Source organism: Rhinatrema bivittatum, chromosome 15, assembly GCF_901001135.1.
Source record: "Rhinatrema bivittatum chromosome 15, aRhiBiv1.1, whole genome shotgun sequence".
In the NCBI taxonomy this organism is placed as follows: Eukaryota; Metazoa; Chordata; class Amphibia; order Gymnophiona; family Rhinatrematidae; genus Rhinatrema; species Rhinatrema bivittatum.
In genome coordinates this window covers 12,144,450-12,161,940 of record NC_042629.1, presented here as the reverse complement: position 1 = coordinate 12,161,940, position 17,491 = coordinate 12,144,450, and the positions used below count along the sequence as shown (strand labels likewise).

Sequence of the window (17,491 nt, the reverse complement as noted above, 5' to 3'; positions counted from 1 at the left end):
TGTGTACTATTGTTATACTGTTCTCTTCACTTTTTAATGTTGTCTACCACCTTGGGCAATCATATCAGACCTGGTGAGGAGGAATATAAATATATTAAATAATAATGATGAAATAAGAGTAGTATCGGAGCATAATTTTCAAAGGCATCTGTGCAGGTGAAACAGTCCTATGCCCACAGAAAGGGCCATTTACAAAATTGCCCACCCAACGTGGGTAAACTTGCATGCATTCTGCCAGCCCAGACTAAGCAGAAGTGTTCCTGGGGGTAGGGTTGGGATGGGTTTGCAAATATATTTTTCTGACAAAAAAAAGTCTGCACACTAATTAGCATGTGCAATTGTGTGCAGGTAGTTTTGGTGGGATAATTTTCAAAGTAAACTTAGCTTTGAAAACTGGTATAAATTTATGTATGCTTTACATTTCGGATTTAGGCAATCTGGTACAAAATGTTTCTCCATTCTGTAGATTTCTCCTTTTAAACTATTTTGATATGATCTCCTGATTATTTTATTGTTTTGGCATGCATCACTGCTTCAACCTTGTTTCAGTGTGTTCTCATGTAGTAACATTTTTGGTTGTAATTGTGCCTTTCTCCATGTCAGAGATCAGAGATAAGTTTTATCAGCCACAGTATCATAAAACTATTTGTTGTAAGTGGATAGCATAGCTCACTGATCATTCAGCTTGCCTAGCCTGGGGTAAAATTATTCAAGTAATTTCAAACTTTCACCATCTCAGCAGGGCTCCCGTGGTGTGACTGACAGGAAATGCAGAGGCACTATTGCTAAAGCTCATTGAGTGAAAAATGGACTGATTCTTTGTGACTGTTCGTATGTTTTCTGCTGTCTCCCTTGTAAAAATCTCTTTTACTTTGATGCTTATTTTTCAGTCAAGAGTAAGAGCCCTTACTCGATCTGGCGATAAGCATTTGCATGCTTTTAGTTGGCTGGGGAGGGTTTGGAAAACAGCACACATAATTTGGGTTTTTCAAATGTATCTGTATGGTTTTCCAGCAATGATCTGCCTGCAAAAAGAGCAGATGCCAAGTCCATGGGGTTTTTGTACCCTGAACTATTTTCAGTGGGAAACTGCACATGGCAAAACGTCAGGTAAAGGTTTTAGGGTGCAAGGTTTTGAGGGAGTGCAGGCCTTGCACCCTAAATGCTCAGTTCAAGTTGTAGCATCATCCAAAGATCCAAAGACTTTGGATGATGCTTGTTGGGGCCCCTGTTGGAAACTGTGCCTTAGCCTGACTGGATTTTGTAGTAGATCTCCATTATCGTTTATTATTATTTTCATTATTACAGTAAATGAGTTCCAAACAGAAAGAGGTGGGAGCCTCTAATCTATGCACAGTAAGTCATCACAAGCGGGATCAACTCTCACTCTTTGAAATCTATGCTTGTGTCTTTTCTTCATTTTTGCTTGACTGTTTGGTTCACATTTGCGGAATGTTATTACTGTTTTCGCAAGTTTATGAAGACTGAAACACAACACTTTGAAGGTCAACTTCTACCCATGAGCTAGCATGCTACTGTGCTGTAATAACACCTCTAAGAGATTTTCTAATGCTTATGGATACCTGTACATTTCTGTCTAAATGGTTGAAGAATGTAGCAAAGTACAGCCCTGAGAGATTGTGCTAAATTGGCACAGAATTGTGAGCCACCACTGATTATTCTGTGGCCAGGAATCACTGGAAAGGCTGGATGGGTCAGTCTGTCTTTTCCTAGCAGCAAGTAGCTTCATGTTGGTTCTTTTTCTCATGTAGGCCTCTGTTCAATGGAAATTATGCACACATTTCTTTTCAGCTTGAGAAATGTCTTCAAATATTTGGCTGTTTATGGATCTCAGGAATTTTGCAGAACTGAGTCCTGAATTTGCAGTATATTTGCACTAAAGCTGATTTATTTTACAAATCCACTTCTATTCCACACATGAGAACAGCTGACTTTGTTTAATCTCTATATGGGTGGCATGTTTAGACCTAGAATCTTAAGAACATATTCATGAAGACCGCAGAAGAAAATGAATCATATATACACATAGGGAGGGTAATTTTGAAACAGCTCGCAGACTTTACCCAGGATATGCAAAGTGAACTTTTGCACATAAATATGCTTTGAATATTCGTGGGCAAGTGGCCAGGTACATGCTGAGATTTAATCATGGAAAGGTGCACCTCCTCTTTGGAGGGTGTAACTTGTGCACATAAACGCATAAGCAGACCTTTTAAAATCTAAACTACTGGCCAGATTTTAAAACTTATGTGCAGGCGTAGATTTGTGCGCGCAACCCAGCGCGCACAAATCTACGCCCGGTTTTATAACATGCGCGCGCAGCCACACGCATGTTATAAAATCCGGGGTCGGTGCGCGCAAGGGGGTTCACACTTGTGCACCTTGCGCGCGCCGAGCCCTAGAGGGCCCGAAATCGGAGCGGCCTTGGAGGGAACTTTTTTTTTCGGTCCCACCCACCCCCTAGCCCTACCTAAATCCCCCCCCCACACCTTATTTTATTTCTTACACCTGCCCAAGTCACGTGTATCTTGCACGCGCCGACCAGCTGCCGGCGCGCAAACCTCCGGCATAGCCGCAATGAAGGAGGCCTCGGGACCGTCCCTGGACCGCCGTCACGCCCCCGGACCCCTGGACCCACCGCCCCTTTTTCGAAGCCCCGAGATATACGTGAGTCCCGGGGCTTGCGCATGCTGCCGAGCCTATGCAAAATAGGCTCAGAGCGCGCGGGGGCAGATTTTCTTGGGTCATGCGCGTATGTTACGTGCGTAGCCTTTGAAAATCTGCCCCTATGTGTGTAAGTGCTGCCACCTGGAATGTCTCAGTTCAGTTTGTGTAAAAGTACACATGAAACCGGGTTACCCTCTTTTACATGCACAGAGCCTCTGCTGATTTTGTAATAGCCATTTGCATGCGTAAAGCAAGGTTTTTAAGTGCATAAATGTCTTTGAAAACTACCCCCATAAAGGTCTGGGATCAGAGTCATTGGAAACTTGGCTTGCACCTTTGGAGTGCACGTGAATCCGATTACTTCCCCATTCCCCTAAAAAAAAAATAAAATTCTTGATTTGAATGAAATTTTGACTTCCTATTGATACGGCTACAGTCTGTCCCTGTTCTGATGTTTACTGAGTGAAAGGTGAAGTTTTGAATTTTTAAGGCAGAATCTCAACTAGTGTTCGTGATATTTTGAAAAATATTTGTCAACAAATGATCTCTGAGATAAGAGTTCCATCATTCACCAAGAAACTATTCTAACTATAACTAGGATAAGATGTGTCAAATCTTTGAAGAACCAGAATTTCATTCAGCTACCATCAGGTTTGGTGATGACTCTTGGACTGGAGAAAAGTGGTCAGATTCAATGCAAAGTTGCTCATTCTTAGCCAAGCTATTGAGATGTTTCCCGTTTCTGCAGTTAGAAATTGCATTGAAGCACTGATCTATAGCATGATACCAGGCAACTGTTCGATAATCTCTGCTCTCTGTGGGGCATCTATTTCTGCAAATGACAGAATGTCACAGCAGAGGTATTACACATCACACTTATGTTTTTGATTAATTCAGACCTTTTCCATGTCTGGGGTTTGTATCCTCCTGGTTCAGTCAAATACTTGCTGAAACTATAAAGAGCATTGATCCTTCTCACATCAGGCTGGCTTTGAGGGATCAGGATAAGCTTGAATCTTTCTAGATACTGTGCTGATGATCATAAGAAAATTATTTCCATCAAATATGTGAACAGATTAGTTGAAAAAAACATAGTTCTATCTAAGTATGGCATAGAAACAGAGAGCAGTGGTTATCGGAATTATTTCTAAAACTGCTGTGTGACAAATCATATGGTAACCAAAATATTTTTTTTATTTGCAATTAAACCTCAGTATAGTTGACTGGTTTATGACATTTTGTTATGGCACCCCTTAATGCTCCTTCCCTATCATATTCTGCTGTGTTTCTTTATGATGTTAAAGCCATTTTTTCACAACTGTAAAATATATTTAACTAACAAGCAGCTGCATATAACAATAATATTATTGTGGTGATTTCTGGTATTGAATGGGTTATTTATTTCTTTATTAAAGTTAAATCACATTATTAGACTTTTGTTGGAGAGAAAGGAAGGGAGGGGGCTGATATGTGAGCATATTGCATTCCAGTCAGAAATCTGCACAGTTACATTTTAGTGATGAGTAATTGTGGTGGAGAAGGACATTTCTCCTCAGTTGTGAATAAATAAAGGCTTGTGAAACTGCAGAGTAACTTCTTTGTAGCACTTTCTCCCTTCACTCTAATGAAGTGCTTCTGCAAGGAGTTCTCTTGCCTTTGGACAGTGCCCTTGGACCAGTTGGGGTCAGATTTGGGAAGAGGTGGAGCACAGACCTGTTACCTAGTCCTGCTCTGTTGAAAATGAGGTCATTTTCAATGAGACCAAAATTGAAACGTCACAAATCTCTCTTGTGCCCTCACTCTTATTTTTTGACAATGGGTTATGGTTCTCTCTTAAACTTTAGGATCTACTGTATGATACAGTTTTCTAAACTATTAAGCTGCTTCAGTCTCATAATATAGGCAGTATGATTCCCTTCCAAGATACTGATTAGCATTTGGGTATCATAATCACCTAGAGAGCCTGCCGCACTGTTCTGATAGTAACAAGAATAAATCAGTGTTCTGATATTTTCCTCTCTTCATATACCATAGTACAATTGAGTTATTTAATAGCCTTACTTGTTCCAATAAAAGTTCAGCTTTCATTATCCAGTTTTGAAGCCAGCCCTGTCAATACTTATCTTGTGCCCAACCAGAGCACTTCAATTGACCATGAAAGCCTAAAGAAGACATAAAAGTTTAACAGGATAAATAAATGCTTGATTGATGCAGGTCTGAGAAGCAATGCAATTAGTTTTCAACTGACTACATTTAGCATTCAAGTTATTGCATTAGCCAGAGTGAATGCCAGCAAAATAATTACCAGGGCCATTTTCTTTCTTTGGAAACCCACCTTCCAGCTTACAGGAAAAACTGTACAAGGATTTGTATGCACTGGACATTTCATCTGTCGATATACAATATAAAGTGAGGAGTAGGAGACATTTTTTTTTGTAATTGTCCAGCCTGTATGCATATAGCTCTACAACCCTCATCCTTTTCCCTGCGTTTTCCTGGAGCTGTTCCAAGATGGGGTTAGGTCAGTGGAGACGACAACTCACATAGTTTCACATTTTCAAATTTATGTGCATGGTTTTGGTCAGAAAATTGCAGGTGTATATCTGTGTGGGGACTTTTTCCTTGTGCAATTTTCAAATGGAAAGTGTGCACATATTTTCTTTTTGAAAAGGTGCAAAATCCATGGCGAAAATTACCTGCAGACTTCCCCTGCCTGTATGGTTTTGAAAATTATCCCCTCTAGATATTCTCTCGCATCTTAGATAAATGCACAGTAAAAACCATATAGAATTTAGAGAAACTATTGGGATAGACAAAACTGTAATAGTTACTTTGGCATTTATAAAGCCCTTTGCAACAAATTATATACACCTACAATGAATTATCACCCTGAAGAGTTAAAATCTAAGTGGGTGCCTGAGCCAATGGAAGAGAAAGTGATTTGTTGAAGGTTACAGCAAGTATAAGTAGCAGAAGTAGAATTGAAACCCAGGTCTACTGGTACCTGGTCCATTAGTCTAACCACAAGGCCACTGTTCCTGCATGAAAGACTTTGGGTCGCTTAATAAATGCTAGGCTTGCATGTTAAGTGGTCTGCAGAGGTCACCAGAGTCTCCTGGGCCTTCGTTCTCTTTTGTTGAAGTCAGGTTTGTGGCTAGCACTTGTCAGGTTGAGTAGTGGGGGCAGTTCAGCAGATCACTGTGCATTACTGCTGCCCCTTCCCATTAGGGAGCCTGCTGTTTTTCAAAATTCCTGTCATGTAATAGCTCATTTTTCAACACAATGATGTGAAACTCGAGAAGAATGGGATTTCTGACATCATTACTGTGAAAAATGCACTGCACTGTCATTTTTTGAAGGTCATATATTGTTGCTGCTGTATATTTTCAGTTTTCTTTTTTCAACAGCTAAAGGACAGGAGACCCAATATATTTCATGCAATAATGTTTTTGCAGCTGATATTTATCTTACCCATTCTTTCTTCCCATGGAAATTATAGAATTGTTTAAATTTGTTACCACTAGGATTCTTAACCACATCTGTGTTTTCCCTGCACCTGAAAAATATAAAGGATTCCCCTGGCACCACACTCACACACACACACTCGCAGATGTTTCCTTAGGGAAGCTTTTGTGGTTGTCATTTGTTAAAAGAAGCAGATACTTTGGCCCTTGTAACCAGGATCTTAAGGTGTATATATAAAAAAGTTAGCTACCTAGGCGTTAGCCAGATAAACATATCTGGCTAATTTAGTTGAGATATTCAGTGATGTGGCCGTGCCGCTGAGTATACCCAGATTTTAGTTAGCTGGATAAGTTCTTGCAGCTAACTTTAAACCTGCTTAATAGCACTTCTAAGTTATCTGGCTGACTTACCCAGATAAGGCTGAATATTGAGGCTTATCCAGCTAAATTAATCTGATAAGCAGCTCCTCCCCATCATACCCCCATCCCTCCTACTACTTAGATAACTGTTAAGCCAGATAGTTATCCAGCTAAGTAGTGGCCGCTGAGCATGGCCAGATATTCAGATGCCACCACTTAGCTGGATAATTTCAGACTTATCCAGCTAAATGGCACTGAATATCTACCTCCCAGTGTTTATGATAGGCCATGAATGCTAATGTAAATAATAAGCAGCAAATAAAGCCAGCAAATTATGAAGCAATAAAGAGCATGTTAGGAGTTCTTTGTAATTATTATTATCATGATTTGTATAGTGCAGCGCTGCAGATGATTACATAACTGTGCGTCCCTCCTCCTTAGGAGACAGACAGACAGACAAGACACACACAATCAAAACCAATATTATGAATATTGGCCTTCACTGAGGACTTTCCATTCAGTTATTGACCATAACAGTCCTTGCTTTGGGCTCTTTAATCTATCCTCTAGTAATTGATTGTCTTAGAATGGCTTCCCACATAGATCATGTTGATTCATTTGCTTATATAGTTGTAAGACAAAGCAGATACTTTAAATTCTTACAAAGGATGAGTTATGCTATGGGGCTCAGTAAACTTGGTAGTCAATAATAGTTCTTTTGTTGGCCACTGTTAACCAGGTGAAGAATAGTCACTTCTGGCCCTTCCTAGGGAGTCAGTAACAGAAAGAGATTTAAGCTTTGCTCGTTGCATATTATCACCTGCAGAGAAGGCTTTAGTTGCCAGTTAAAAAGGTTTGACTCAACCTTAGGAATGCTTCTTTCTGAAAAATGTGATTTTAAGCTCTGTTTATCCTTCCCTTTCTGTAAACTAATAGCTTTTATACTAGAAGTACCATATATTAGGCATTTCCCAATTGCTAATGAACCACTGAAACTCTCGTCTGAGAATGGGGTACCTCTGCTCCAGTGATTTATAACCTGCAGTAAAGAAAGCCAGACACCTAGAAATGAAATGCAGTGCATGTGCTAAAAGTATAGGAATGCACAATGCATCTGAAACAGGCTTGATAAGTGGAAAAAAAATAGAATAATCATTTTAAAGTCAAATTTAAGATCCTTGTTTAATTAATATGACAATATTCTACCCTCTTGCTTAGAAATTTTTTTTTTTTTTTTTTAGAAAAGTGCTTTGTTAAAATGCTTTTCTATCTGACTCTTAGAAGATGTACAGAATGCCAATAAAGGGAACACAATTATACATAATTTACCATAAAACAAACTACTGAAATGACCAGCTACTATGTAGTAATATAGTTGATGGCTGTAGCTGAAGCCCATCTGGTCCATCCATACTGGAAGGACATGATCTATACCAGCTGGCAGCTGTAGAAGGTTAAGCCCTTCTAGGATATTGCTCCTTATCCAGGTTGCTTTTTGTTGTTTTGAGTCATGAGAAGAAAACCCTTCTTGATATGAACAGCAGTTATAAATGAAGGCTTTGAAACATTTTGAATATAGTTACTTGATAATGCAGACATGATTGCTTTTGACAAATACTGTGTCTGCAGTCCCATTGCATAGCAGGCCTCAGGGAAGAATGTGCAATTCAGCCCACACTCCACCGTACAGCACGGCAGCCTTTCCGAGCTCAATCAAACCCATGCACACAAGTATGTGTACTTCTGGGGGACAGAGAAGGGTGACAAAGACAAAGAGGATGCAAAAACTCCCTTACGTAGAAAGTCTAAATGGATTTGGTAAGAAATGAGTGAGAGGGGATGATGTTATGTAATCATGTGGAGGATTTCCTTTAGACTGCAAGCCATGAAATATAATCCACTATGAACCTTGAAGCAAGCGAGTAATACATTTTTTAATAATAATAATTTTTAATAATGATTGAGAAAAATAAGAAGCCCTACATGTATACTGACCAAAGTCACAGTGAAGCCTACAGTTTCTTTCCATATCAGTCAGTTTAATAAATTTACTCCTGTCATTGGGTCATTCAGATGTCCTGTGGCAGATCTTTATGCTACGTAACAGAAATCCTATTCTAGGTTTCCATCCTGATACAAGCATTGCACCTGTGTTGGGGAGGTTGCTCCTGAAATCTCTGCTGGGAAACTTGTGCACCTGAAGCCTCAGGGATATGTATTTTAAAATGTTTATATACCGCTTTTACAACTTATGTTGGTCAAAACGGTTTACGGGCTAAAATAACATACATAATTAGAGAACATAAAACACTGAAGGATGTAAAAGGATATAAACAAAAATAGCAGTAACATATGTTTGTTTGTTCAACCTTATATACGGGCTTTCAAGTTCATTTGAAGGCGGTTTACATTGATTGAAATTGCAGTAGCAACCTTCAAGCACATATATACTAAAAAACATATCATTAAACATATTACATGGCTAAAATACATTAAAACCAAAGGCTAGCTGGCTAAAAATACATTAAAACTAAGCACTTTCAAATCCCAACAATTCTGCCACATCTTCCCAGGTTACCCCCTTCCCTCCACCCATCCATCTACCCTCCTCCCCCCTGCCCACCCATCTCCCCTCCTTCCCTCTTCAACTCTCATCTCCTTCCTCCCCTAGTGTCTCTGTATTACTATGGTGAACGGGATCAACTATTTAGGCTAAAAGCCTGTTCAAATAACCAGGTTGTTATCTGCTTCCTAAAGTTATTAATGTCCTCCTCTGTCCGAATCTCAGCGGGTAAGGAATTCCACATTTTTGGCCCTGCTAATATATACGAGATATACGAGAGAGGTCAATTCGGATGAGGGTAGTGCTGTTTAAGCACCATGGGAGAGCTTAGGTGGCTGTTGCTGAGTAGCAGCAATTTGTTTAAAGGCCATTGAAAATAGGAATGTTTTAGGGTTTGTTTTTTTTTTAATTCCTTGAGAGAAGATATTAGTCTTAGCTCATCAGGAATTGAATTCCAGATTGAAGGGCCGGCTACTGAGAAGGCACGCCTTCTGGTAAAATCGAGCCTGGCTAAGTGAACCGTCGGAACTTGCAGACTTCAGATAAGAACAGAAGAAGTACCACGCTGGGTCAGACTAGAGTTCCATCAAGCCTAGGATCCTGTCTCCAACAATGGCTAATCCTGGGAGATCGAAAAGGGAAGATCCATTCCATTCTGATGACCTGCAGATATAAGAGGAAATGATCCTGGCTAATAACAGGTTACTAGGTTGATTAGCAGATCAGTACTTTGTAGCCTGATGTTATAGTAGGATTAAGAATCTCTATAGAATATAGTACTTTCTGCTTTTACAACGTTTTCATGACATCATATGTGGGACTAAATGGTGATTACCACAGGCCTAGAGACAAACTAGTCTGATTACAGCCTTGCTTAAAACACTATATCTTTATTACAGCTTCACACATGCACAATAGTAGACTGGCTTCCCTTAAGAACTTTTGTTTCAGTACTGTTTCATCAGTACTACGGTTCAGCTTCATCTCAACTCAAGTGTTTGAACAGTGTTACATTACAGGAGCTGCCTTCCTCCTGGTGACCTGGGCCTGGTCTGCTTATCCCCACCTGGATTCCAGCTCTTATTCTCCATTCTCCAGGTATGCTCTCTGATCCCCACCTGCCCCACAGGATCCCGCCCATAGAGCATATTCTCCTTAAGGAATTTAAAATGGATTAGGCATCTTGATTTGTCCTGTACAGATAAATAGGGGAACACTAGGGGTACTGCTTCACATACCCCTCCCCTCAGCTTGGACCAGTTGGGCTAAGTATCCAAGACATCCCATTCTCCTTCCTCTGGCTTACCACCTTGCCTGGGAATGGGGACCTAGTGATATGCTCACCCCTCATCTCTTAGGGTTACCCTCTACAACATCAGGACCATCACCCAGTGTTCCGTTCACACAGTGCACATCCCCAGTCCTTTGCTGGCTCTGGGTTTGAATTCCACCCCAATGGAGCTTTATGGACCAACTGGGTAACTACAAGTGTGGGTTCCTCTATCAACAGCTGTGTCCACTTCCCTGGCATCTAGTATCTCTGCTGTAGAGCCCCTTCTTGACTCCTCTGTGTCCTCAGTTACTGGAGTCTCTATGTGGTTTCTTCCTCTGCACAGTCTGCAGCACTTTGCTCTGGGCTCTCCGCAGTTCCCTCATCTGTACATTCTGGCCACTCTCCCACACCGGTTGCTGGCTCCTCTGAATTCTCATTCGCTGGGATCTCCACAGCACCATCCTCTGGACTCTCTGCAGTGTCTCTTGCTTGCCTTTCCATGCCTTCTCTCTCTCTGAGCTTCTCAAGGGAATTGTCTCTGGACTCGGTAGTGTTTGGGCATCCTACAGGGTTTTCCTTAATACCTCCTAACCGTCCACTTCCAACATTCCAATACTGCCCCCTCATGTACAGTCTGCATCACTCTTTCTAGGGCTCTCTGTGACCCTTCTCTCAGGGTTCTTCACAGCCACTTTCTTTGTGCTTTTCATGGGAGCAGTTTCTGGACTCCCAGTAGTGTTTGGGCACCCTACAGGAACTTCCTCCAGACCTCCTGTAGCATCATCCTCAGGCCAATTGGTGCTACAGCCCACTGGCCACTCTGTAATGCCACCTCCTGGGCACTCTGTTTTGCCATTTCTTGACAAATCCAAGAGGCTCCACTCCAAATAGAAGCTGACCAGGCCCAGTGTGCTTCTGGTTTGGTTTTTGCTCAGCCCAGGCCAGCTGACTCTGCTCTCTTATAACCTCCTTTCTCCTTCCTGTACATTCTGGATTGGTGCTTTCCACCTTCCATCAGTCATGCTTTCACACAGGTACATTCTGGTGCTGCAGTACCCTGGCTTCTTTACTCCAGGTTTTCTTGTGGCTGCACACCTTCCCTGCAGAGTGGCTTGCTTGCTGGAAGAGGGCCCTGCCCTGCTTCCATTCACCGCACTCTTTGCCCACTCTGGCAGCTTTTCCAGGGCCACACCCTATCAGTACAGCCCTGCTACACCAGTGTTACTTCCTCTTTTCATTTTTCAAGGCAAAAAAAAGTATATTAAAAAAAAAGTCTGCATAACAAGCAATAAATAAATCACTTTTAATTCCCTATTTACCTCCAACTGGGCATCTCCTATTAGTGGTACAAACCTACCACTTCCAGGCCCACTCATAGTTTCCTGTGCAAAGCTTTAGAAAAATCCCATGCATGACGCCATATGTGGGACCGAGCGGTGATTACCACAGGCCTGGAGACAAACTAGTCTGATTCCAGCCTTGTGTAAAACAGTATATTACAGCTTCACATGCACAACAGACTGTCTTCCCTTCAGAACAGTGTACTCTCTTTACTTAGTTCAGTACTGCTTCACTCAGTACTCACAGTTCAGCTTTGACTCAGCTCAGTGTTTAGACAGTGTTACATAACAGAAGCTGCTTTCCTCCTGGAGACTGGGGGTTGGTCTAGTTATCCCCACCTGGATCCCAGTTCTTATTCCCAGTATCTGGTTACGCCCTCTGAGCCCCACCTGCCATGCAGGATCCCAGCCATAGAGCATATTCTCCTTAAGAAATTTAAGGTGGATCAGGCATCTAACCTGATCCTGCACAGGTAAATAGGGAAACACTAGGGGCACTGCCTCATACATGGTTTCTGACTGTCTAAAAATGTAATATTAACAAGAAAGTAAAGATAGAAATTGCACTTCTGCCCACAGACATATCATAGATACCCTTGAGAACTGTAGGGGTATAAAAATATTTAGTTTACCCTATCTACCCCATTCTCCTCAAAAATAAATCTGTTAAATGTTGGCAATGTTGATATTTTAACTGAATTTGGAGTTAATCTGTGCTTTCTAGAAAAGTTTTCCTTTTATTATTTGCATAGAAGTAGACTAGACATGTGACTCATCATAAATGTATTTGGAAATACTGAAAGGGGCTCAGTACACCCCATGGAATTATGCATCTGAATAATTTGGCACATAATTGACCATTGCATGCATAATCTTGCTAATCTTCCTAATTTTACCTACTCTGGGCAGGTAGAAGGAAAAAGGAACTGGGAAAGCAAAGCAGGCCTGACAGCGATGGGTGGAGAAAGTCAGTTTCAGCCTGTAGGATTGCAGTAGGAGGTGGTCCTGATGGAGGGAGGTAGCATCAGCATGTGCTGCTCTGTTAGATAGTGATGGGAGGTGGGAGGATTAGAGAGTTTGGGGGAAAGTGCCTGCAATCCCCTTCTTCCCCTTCCTCACCTCTTGATCCTACTCCCTCCACCACCCTAGGCTGCTATTGGCCTCCCTGCCCAGCCTATGGCCGCCCTTGGCTGCTCTACCTCCCTTCCTGATCTCTCTGCTTTCTCCTACCCCTTTGGCTCTTCCTCTGTTTCCCCTCCCCGCTGCACCCTTACCCCACAACTAATCCTAACCATTACAATTACTCTCTTTAGTGTTAAAACATAATTGTATCCCCCATTCCTGGGACAACCCTCCAACTCCCTTCCCCTTTTCCCTCATTTGTTTTAAAATATAAATGTCAAGAACTCCATTGGGGCAGGGAGGGAGGGAGGGAGGAATATAATGGAGGGGTGGTTTTGGGTTTTGGAGGGAGGAATAGAATGTAGGGGTGGTTTTGGGTTTTGAGAGAAGGGATGGGAGTTAAATGGACTAGGAAGAGAAAAATGAACATAAGAGTTTTACAAAAATATGCTGTATGTAACCAGATATATATATTGTAACGTTCATTATTGTATGTTTTTTTAAAAATAAAAACAGATTTATCATAAAATATAAATGTCATCCCCCTTTCCTACTTTTCTTCTCCCCACACCTTTTTCTTTTGGGATACCCTCCCACCCCCTTCCTGCTTCCCCCTCCCAGCCTGTGTCATAACCATCTCCCTGGTCTGGCTTGTTATGATTGCTTTCATATAATATTGACCCCGTCTTGCTGACCGCATGTTATAGTTTTAATACCCCCCCTAGTTTGAATTGCACCGATCCCTGATTTGCTTTCTGCCTGTTATAGTTTTAATGCACCTCCCCCACCACCAGCGTGAATTTAATTTTATTGTAAAACCTTGTTACGCTGCATTATTTGTTATCTGGAAACCGATGTAATGTTCCCAACAAATGTCGGTCTATGTTAAATAAATAAAAAATAAAAAGTGAGAGACTGTGTAGTGAGGATCAGATTGGGAGGGGGTAGAAAGAGATGGGGCCCAGCTTGGGGTTGGAAGGGAGAGAGAGTCTGGCTGGAGAAAATAGAGAACGGTGGTATCTGGAGTGGAAGAGAAAGTAGTAGAGTCTAATGGGGGGTGGGGGGAGAGAGACTACTATAAGCTTTATTGTATTACCTAATGTGCTAAATACCTGCATGTGTTTCTAAGAATATTCAAACTCTGCAGTGCTGCAAAAATAAAAGCAATTCATTTTGCATAATTTTGACTTTTTCTATACATAATTCCCTGGAGTGTAAGCAGAAGAAAAATCTTTGAAACACTCAGTAATGTTTTCTATTGTAGTTGCATTTCACTGGAATTCAGGTGTGATTGGAAGGAAAAAAAAAACACCTGAACGAGAGAGCCACAGAAAAGCCAGTGGTGCCCCATGGTCGTACTTGGAAGAAAGAATTTTTGTAAAGCAGTGTTCAGTTTATATTTAACAGGAAGATAAATAAAAGCCATCATGGATATTCTGATTATTGGCTATAACTGAAGAAGGTTTTTCAAGTTTAATACAATGGAAACCTATATTTTGCAAGATAAACTCAGTTTCCAAGCTTCAAAGTGACAATTTACAAGTATCCATTAACCTCTCAAAATTGGAAACTCAGGCACGCTTCAGACAGTCAGCAAAGCTTGTAAGTGCCTCCACTGGACCAGCCTGACATCCTGCAGCAGTTCCAAGGTGAACAACACAAATTCATCCAGAAGCCTGACAGAGATCACAGCTGGAAGATGAGAGGATGCTCTTGGGCGTTAGCTTCTCACACACCACCACTACACTGAGTTGTTAATTGAATTCTTTGCTGAAGTACCTTTGGGGTAAGGAGTAGGTGGAAGCGTACGGCAACCATTATTGTATCACACCTCCCACCGGAATGGAGATGCATAGAAATCACATTTTTCCCTTCCCTCCTCCCCCCCCATCCCAGTGGCTGTAGTCACAAACTTTGCAGAACATCCTCACTTCAGTGGAGGTATTAAAGGATATAGATTTGAGCTCCTAATGCATCGACATAGCACAACTGTATCTAAAGAAAGTGTAGCATGTACAGGAGAAGACTTTTTTTACACAGTAGATGAGATGCAGCATGCCACTCGCCAGCGAGGAGATTTTTCATAATCACTTACCCTACAAAGCTGTTGGAGCATATATAGTATTATCATTACTGCCTACTTATTTTTTTCTCTAGTGGGACTAGATGTACGTAGCACCATGCAGATGAACATAAAGCACTGTATAATGTTAAAAATTACAAGCAAGTAATGGCTGGCACTGCCTTGGATCTCTGATTCACAGCTTAGCTGAACTCATCACTTGGAACCAGTCTGTTACTCTGCATTCTCTGCTGCCTCTGATGCTTTTCATTGTACCAATGTAAATGTTATCCAAAGATGAGCTGGGAGGACCACACACATCCCTTGTTTCAGGCGAGGCAATAAATGGCACGCTTCTTTTCTCCCAGTGCCCCAGAGCTTTGCCTACTCTGCTGTACCTTCAGCGTAAATATTAAATACGCCAAACATGACGCTAGCCTAAGCCAAGAAGTCAGATATATATTCTAACATACTGCTCTATACAGAAAATGAGCAATTAAACAAGCGCAGTCACATTTCAAGGTGTGACATTATAGCGATATGGAAAAGAAGTAAAACGCACAATGAAATATTGATTCCCATGACCCAGGGAGATGTTTTAAGCAGGACAGAAATCCCTCCATTATTTAATAACAAAATAATACTGATAAATATAACCTTGCAAACTTAAATGTCAGCATCACATCACTCTGCTGCTGGGAGGTCAGACCTCGTGCAATAATAAAATGCCGATGGAAGAATCTCCATTCTCTCCCCATGGAGAAGGTAATACCCCAAGCTTAGGACCCACCCTGGTTCAACAAACACTCTGCAGTTCCTAAAGCCTGAAAAGTGACTACTACTTAATTTTAAGGCATTTATCTATTTCCAGGCACTGAAAAAGCAGTAATGCATGTTAATGCAATTAAAAAGGAATCACCTACAAACCTTTTATTTTTTGTTTTTGCCACTGGTAGATAATGGTAGAAGCCTTTTATAACGTCTGGTGCAGTCTCCCTGACTTGGGTGCACAACATTGGCAGAGTGTTCTGGTGGCATAAGGGTGCCCGTGCTCCTGCTCCGTGGCACAGCTGCAGGCTTCTTCACTCTGCTGGTGCCAGTCATCACTTTCTGTGGCATTTCTGGATGATGGTTGCCAGCACTCTGCAATTAAACTGAATTATTGTTGGCTTGTCAGTAAGTTAATCTGTTACAGTAGTCAACAAATGCAGAAAAAAAATTGCTTAAATCATGCAGTAGGATTGAAACCCTGTCACATAATAGAGTTCCAGTTAGCACTGTCCTTTAGTCAGAGCTTCAAAGCCAGATTAAAATTGGATTTACAGTTTCTAGACTGCACAGCTAAGGATGATATTGCTGGGATATACAAGTAAATTATTGTTCACATGAATAGTTTGGTGACATCCACCTCGCCTCATCTCTGTATTGACCTGATGAAGGAAGAAAAACTCTCCACAGGTAGCCATAAACCATATTTATCCCAATGGAAAGGTGTCACCTGCAGCTTATTTGTTGATCTTTGTATCTACTTATTAAAGCAATCTGACATGGATACCAAATTACTTCATACAAGCCAGATCAACCTTAAAACCCACTGTTAGGTGAGCTCATGTTTTACTGCCTCATAATTAATTTTCTTACAATCCTGTGCAGTATGTGAAATTTAGACGTAGCAAATAGAGTGAACAAAGCTTCATAAACACTTGTCATGAGACAGATTTCAAGTCAGAATTAATTGTATAAAATGTGTTCACCTCTCATTAAACCTCCTTATCTCTGTTCAGTCCTGCAGTAAAATACAGGGAGCATTCATTTTCTCTTGTCTGTGGCTAGCCACATTGAACAACCTTGGCTTCTGTTCTCCAGAGCTTGGCGTTGGATTTTCCCAATGACTCTCCATGTTCCTTAAAGGGGTTTCCATCTTCATCCCAGAAGATAATGAACAGTAAGTACAAATCTTTGCCAGTTCCACATGTAGTGAGAAGTGTGTGTGTCAACAGAAGTTCTCGTCCCCCTTGTTAATACTCCAGCAAGAAATGAATAAAAGGAAACATCTGTATTTAGATAAAGATTGTGTTACCTTATATCGGCCTCCAAAGTATTTCGAAAGCAGGTGCTCTGGTGACAGCACAGACTGAGGGCTATGTATTAAACTTTAACATGCATGTAAAGGCCCTCTTATACACACTAAAAATATCATGCATGCATGGAAAGCATGAATAGACTAAAATTAGCATCATCGTGAACATCAATAAAGTAATATAAAATGCAAATAAGGGTTTACCATACTCATAGGGTTTAGTAGCTCTCCCACTCCTCCCCTCAGCACTGACAAACAACCCCCAAGAGCCAGGCTTACTTTGGAAGCAAGGAGGAAGTGCCAAGAGGAAACAAGAACAGAGCATCATGGTAAGTACATTGGTTTACCCTATTTTTTCAAAGTATTTTCCGGGTCCCACGCAAGATTATAGCAGTACTGAGCTTTCAGCTTTTTTCCATGTACATACTAAATCTTGTTGCATCAGTCGTTAAGTGGCATTTTAATCTGCATATTGAGGTCCATATTCGGCTATTGGCCGGGTGTGCCAATAAATATCCCCAGCTGATAAGTTTATCCAT

At 41.2% G+C, this 17,491-nt stretch overlaps 1 long non-coding RNA gene across 1 annotated transcript in view; it reads left to right on the top strand.

Moving 5' to 3' along the window:
* LOC115076445 overlaps nucleotides 1-17,281 on the top strand; it is a 46,506-nt gene extending 29,225 nt beyond the window's left edge. The window contains exons 2-3 of the long non-coding RNA XR_003852763.1: nucleotides 16,739-16,817; nucleotides 17,199-17,281. This is a non-coding gene — a long non-coding RNA (uncharacterized LOC115076445). The remainder of the gene's footprint in view (nucleotides 1-16,738; nucleotides 16,818-17,198) is intronic.
* The last annotated feature ends 210 nt before the right edge of the window (nucleotides 17,282-17,491 follow it).